General features: G+C 42.2%; 1 long non-coding RNA gene across 1 annotated transcript; it reads right to left on the bottom strand.

The window, feature by feature from the left end:
- Nucleotides 1–226: 226 nt before the first annotated feature.
- Nucleotides 227–5,812, bottom strand: LOC111941688 (uncharacterized). The gene is made up of 3 exons (XR_015280223.1): nt 5,656–5,812; nt 2,656–4,104; nt 227–906 (listed from the first exon to the last, which is right to left on the bottom strand). It is a non-coding gene; the product is annotated as an uncharacterized LOC111941688 (long non-coding RNA).
- Nucleotides 5,813–6,124: the final 312 nt, after the last annotated feature.

The raw sequence follows: 6,124 nt of genomic DNA, 5'->3' as shown, positions 1-6,124 counted from the left end.
CACTGAGCTGGCTAAAGCTGATCTTCTCTGTGGGTACTGGGAATGTCAGTGTTTCGAGCCACAGGAAGGCGTTTATAGGCTAAAAATGATCAATTAATGGCATATTGTCACCATTTCTTTGGAGCAGGGAAAAAGGGGCTCTGTCTTTTTCCATCTGCAGGGGTTTTGTCATTCCGGTCAGGCTTGCTCTTCGGTGGAGCCTCTGGTCAGAGAGGACAGAAAAGACTGGAGATGGCACGTTTTTTATTTATTTGTTGTGTGTTTTTTTTTCCTTTAAGTCAAAATATGAGACTAAAAGCCAGAGGGAAATTGTCTGTGTGTGTGCAGAGGCACAAGTGAGTCTTCTATGCAGGCAGTAACTTGGTTTCCTCTCCAGATGAAACTGAACTAGAGTTCACAAGAATAGTTTGGAAATCAGGTGATTATCAGAGGAATTTCAAAATCCTTGGGTGCTTTTATTAGACCCCTTTTTTAATTTATTTTTTAATTTTTTAATTATTTTTTTTCAGCATTGTAAAGAGCCCCAAATTCATCTTACAATTTTTTTATTTTTTTTTTTTTAATTTTTATTTTTTTGGTGAAGGCATGAATTTCACTCAACCCTAGGAATTATTTTAAGCGTCAAAATTCAAAATGACTTGTTCTGAGCTTTCTGGGAGAATTAGGAATGCTCATAAGTCTCAAGGGTGTCAGGTAAATTGCTGATATGTCACAGGCACTCTCTTCTCCTCAGGAAGTGGCATAAAAGTCACTTGATACAAACTCAGTTGCTGAAACTCTGTGATTACAGTGATTCCTGCCAAATTATACAGGCTTATTTTTCACTTGATGTGAGATTCTGGAGGGAGGGAATCATCTTTTCATTCTCAGAAGTGTTCTTGCTTCTTGGCCACTTCAGTTGTGCGACTGAAAACAATAAATTAGTTTTTAAACAATAAACAAAAATAGTAAAACAAATATAATACATTTTAAAATATTTCAGAATTCCATAATAAAAATGCAATGAGACTATCCCTTTGATGTGCATTTTGCTATGACCAGATACAAGCAACAAATAGGTATCAGCATAAAATTAATACTAATGTCTTCCAACCCACAAAATTAAACAAGATGTTAGCACCAATTTTGATTTTTTTTTTAATTTTGGGGTTTTTATTTTTGCAAAGCAAAGCAATTAATTTTGAAATCAGTTGTGTTTGGATAAAACTCTGTGTTCTTAGAAAGCATTTCCTAAGTCCTGGCACCTTTAGTGGAACAGAAATCCATGCCAGTATGACAATATTAATAAAGTCCACTAAGTACAGCCAAAACTTGTTATTCATCATAAACATAAATGTTTAGAGGCAGAAGGGTAGATCTCAATTAGGAAAAAAGAAAAGTTTAAATGCTTTTTTACACAAAATTTTATCATTTATGTTAAGAATTTAGAACTAGTGTATTCACGCTGGATTTGATTCCTGGCTCCTGGTTCTTTAGGCTCTGTGGCTCAAATAAGGAGCTTTTCACTCATTTAAAAAGAAAAAAAAAAAAAATCCTACTAGTTTCAATATGACAAATATTTTAAAAATCCAGTAAAACTGACAGAGGTGAGAAATAGATGTTGTGAGTCCAAATTTCTGTGTGTCTCTTCTTTTCATCCTCTGTGCAGCCAACTGACCATTCAGAGCACCAAAGATTGCCTTTTGTGCCAAAAAAGAATTGTGAAGGGACATATTTTGGCTGCTCATGAGAGAGGTTTTATTGGAAGCAGTAGGACATTTCATGCCTGTTCCCCCTCTTTTTATGTGTGCTCAGCTTCCATTTTTTCACTTAATATTGTTAATTATTCCTCAGGCTGGATGTGTGAACTGCATTTGCAGTTGCTCAGGTCCTTTGAGCGTGTGACTTTACAGACCCACACCGGAATTATTTCACATTTTCCTTTGCATCAGCAATTTTGTGCTGGGTTTCGAAATCCTTGGGTGCTTTTATTAGACCCCTTTTTTTTTTTTTAATTTTTTTATTTATTTTTTTTTTCCCTTTGTAAGCCAGATCCTTTAAACAAGCTTAGTCAAGGCTGAGCCTGCACCACTGGCTCCCAGTGCCAGCTCATGGGGATGTCTGGGTGGCAGAATCAGCTTTCATGTACATTCCCACTGCTGATTTCCACCCAGGAGTACGAATTTGTGAGACTTGCATTTTTTCTCATGTCTCCACTTTTTATGTTTCGCTGTTTCATATGTTTCACTATACTGTTTTAAAGTACTATTTATGGGACAACATCAAGAAACTCCTTCTTACATCAGGATAATCACCAAATGCACAGTTTCTCTGACTTTTAGATCAGTGACTTTCACAGAACAACCAATGCTCAGAACAAGACAGTTCGATTTTAAAGCACCCCTAATACATCTGGCAAGAGGTGTTGGATATTTTACACCCAGAAACTCTGATTCATTTCAAATTTCAACTTCAAATTTATGAAATTTTCCCACAGAAACATGAGAAAGCATCACATGGGATGGGAAGACCTCTCTCCTTGAGGTGTTCAAGGGTTCTCTAATTGAGGAAAATCAGAAAAATGGAAGTAGGAGTTTCTTGAAGCTTTCCCAGGCCACAGGCGTGGCAGACAAGGTGAATTATTGATTGCAGTCTCCACTTTGGTGTATCTGGTACCTGAGGTCCAGTGCACCTGACTGTGCTGGTGCTGGCTCCAGGGGGAGGAGGATGCCTGCTGAATTTAGGAAAAACCCAAAAAAATGCCTGCTGAATTTGGACAAAGCCTGGAAGCACCTTTTGCTCCGGTGAAATCTCTGCCCAGGTCACAGAGGAACAGACACAGAGACTCTTGTGCATGCTGTGGGAGAACAAGTGTGAGCTGCAGGAGGAATTGCACCCCAAAAACAACAGCTGCTTTGGGCATCATTAAGTGTGAAGGGAAACCTGGTGGCCTCCTGGCTCCCAGGACAGTGACACCACTGCCACAGCAAGTGTCACGCTAAGCTGCACCTCCACACCCATCTCCTGCAGGCAAGCCTCATCCCACCCAATTCCATTCACTGGAAACCCACAGCCTTGCCCACACCAGCAGCCTCTTCTTCCTCTGAGGTCAGGGGGCAGAGACATCCCCTTCTGAGGGCTGATTCATCCAGGACAGGAGTGAAAAATCCCCTCTGGAGGTGTGTCTGCCTCTCTTCCCCCAGCTCCCAGCCACTGCAGCTCAGCCCTGCCATGCCAGGAGGGTCAGATGGGAACCACAGGATTATTGAGGGTGGAAAAGTCCTCTGAGGCCATCGATTCCAACCATTCCCCCAGTGCCACCACAAACCCACGCACCCAGGTGTCACATCCACGAGCCTTTTGACCACTTCCAGGGCTGGTGACCCCACCACTGCCCTGGCCAGCCCATTCCAGTGTTTGTCAGCCCTTTCAGTGAAGAAAACATCCAGTCTCAACCTCCCCTGGTGGGAAAGGCCCTTCCCTCCTGTCCTTGATAAGAGGAAACTTTATCTATTGCTTGATACTTTGGAGGAAAGACTGACTGGAAACTACGAGGAGAGATGAACCACATGGTAAAATCACCCCCAGAAACATCCCTGGAGATGTCACAGTGACCAAGGTACCTGCCCTGGGTTCCAGCTGCAAGGAAGGCTAGGACAAACTCAGTTTCTTTTGTGGTATCAAAACCAGACTGGCTGTCTCAGCACGTCCCTGTGTGTCCCCTCCACATCCTTCTGCCACCGTGGGGCACGTGGAAGGTGCTGAGAGCCCTAACCCCACAGCAGAGCTCACCACAGATAAACTGGGTGTTGCAAACAGCACCAAAAATTCATTTACCTTCAGCAAACTGGGAGCAGCCAGCCCTGGCTGATGCCAATTATCCCAAACCTGAACAACCGCTAATTACATCACGAAAATCACAGTATTCTGCAGCAGAACCAGAACTTCAGAAAGCTTTAAAGGATGTTTAAAATCCTCCCATTTGCTAGCAAGGAGAGGGTGCAATTAATCCAAAGGCTTGTCAGACTGCAGGCTAGCTTCAGGCTTAGTCTGAAGACAGCTTGCTCACAGGCAGGGCTTTTTGGACTGGTTTACACAAGTATGTTTTGCTTCCCACTGGCTTTCCTAGATGGAGAATTCAGAAATAAATAATATTAATCTTTATAATATAATATAATATAATATAATATAATATAATATAATATAATACAATACAATACAATACAATACAATACAATACAATACAATACAATATAATATAATATAATATAATATAATATAATATAATATAATATAATATAATATAATATAATATAATATAATATAATATAATATAATATAATATAATATAATATAATATAATATAATATAATATAATATAATATAATATAATATAATCATCACGATAATAATAATGTAATAGTAATAATAGTAATAATAGTAGTAGTAGTAGTAGTAGTAGAAGACACATTTTAAGCAGTCTGGCATGCTGAGATGGGACCCACACTAAAACATTTCTCAGTATTTTCACTCAAGCACATTGCGTAAGTGGAGTGAAGTTAGAGGTATTTCAGGCCCTGAGTTTCAGAGGTGTTAGTCAAACTCACTCTCTTAATTTAATTAAATTGCCATAAGAAACTTCAGGGAGGGTCTTGGGAACTGATATTTAAGGAGCTGTTTTAATCTGTGTTTCCAAAGCATTCTCTACCCTAGCCTGGTCTCATGCAGAGATAAAACCACTGAATTGCTAAACACAAATATTTGTGGGCTTTCAAGATTCTTTGCTTTTTGCTCCAAACCTATTAGAAGAGGAATCTGAGCTATGAGTTTGCCAGATTTTAGTTTTCCTGTGGCAGGTTCAGGCTGAAGTTTGGGCCACACTCAGTTTCCTTCCCATGAACAGATACTGACAGGACACGGAGAAAGGCAGTTAAAGAGAAGAGATTCAGGCTGGATGGTAGGATTAAATTCTTCACTCAGAGGTTGGTGAGGCCCTGGCACAGGGTGCCCAGAGCAGCTGGGGCTGCCCCTGGATCCCTGGCAGTGCCCAAGGCCAGGCTGGATGGGGCTTGGAGCAGCCTGGGATGGTGGAAGGTGTCCCTGCCCACGACTGGGGGCAGAATGAGACAGACCTAAAGGTCCCTCCCAACCCAAATCAGTCTGGAATTCTCTGATTCTTGCAGTATTTCTCTGCTAAGAACGATTTGGTGAGACCACGCGGCCTGCTGGGGCCCTGGCACGGAGGGCGCTGTGGCCAGTGGAATTTCTGGACACACACAATGCACAGAAAAAGTGAAAAAGGGAAATCCAGCAGGTTTCTTGAGTGTCAGCACTGTGGTTCCCCAGACCCCTCTGAGAACAGCTCCACGATGTCTGTTCTGAGCGGCTCCACAGGCCCATCCTTGACAAGGATCCTTGGCCCACTTCATGCCACGCTGTTGTGGCTCTCCCAGCACACACTGCCCAACTTAAACTTCTCAAAAACAAGCTCTGGTCTTTTGCTCCCCATCTCCTCCTCCTTCTCAGCCTGATTTCCAGCATCACCCCGGGTGATTCCTGCACCTTCCCATCAGAAGTTCATAACCTGAGCTCTGCTGTCGTTCCACACTCTGCAGGCCCTTCACCTGCCACCCCCAGTTTCAGAACAGCTGAAGATTCAATCCTCCCTGCCTACACCTTGTTTAGGACTGCATCATCCCTGGGAATGTCTACAGTGCTGTCAGGCAAGCGCTGAATTTCCAAGGTAGATGGGCAAAAAACCCTCAAAACCCTCCAGAGGCATTTAAGGAGTGCTGTGCCCACGCTGACGTGGCCTTCTCTGCTTCCCAGACACCAATTGCAGATTTTCCTGTGCTCGTGACACCAGCTGTGCCACTCTCACACTTCTCACCTCCACCCAAAATACTGCTGGTCGTGGTCCTCCAGGTCCTCCATCCTCTTCATCCTCCTCCTCCTTGTTGGAGTCTGAGATACAGAGTGTGTGCCTTGTTTCTGATACTTAGTTATAAGATCCAGAAAAACACTGAATTTCATATGACATGAAATTCATGAGCATGTTTCCATGGTGATACATGAGAACAAATGCTAAAGTTAGATAGGAAAAGTGTAAGTGTGTAGATTAGAAAGTTTTTTAAATCACTGGGTG

The sequence above is a fragment of the Cyanistes caeruleus genome, chromosome Z (genome assembly GCF_971803275.1).
Source record: "Cyanistes caeruleus chromosome Z, bCyaCae1.hap1.1, whole genome shotgun sequence".
In the NCBI taxonomy this organism is placed as follows: Eukaryota; Metazoa; Chordata; class Aves; order Passeriformes; family Paridae; genus Cyanistes; species Cyanistes caeruleus.
This window is presented reverse-complemented; position numbering and strand designations above follow the sequence as displayed.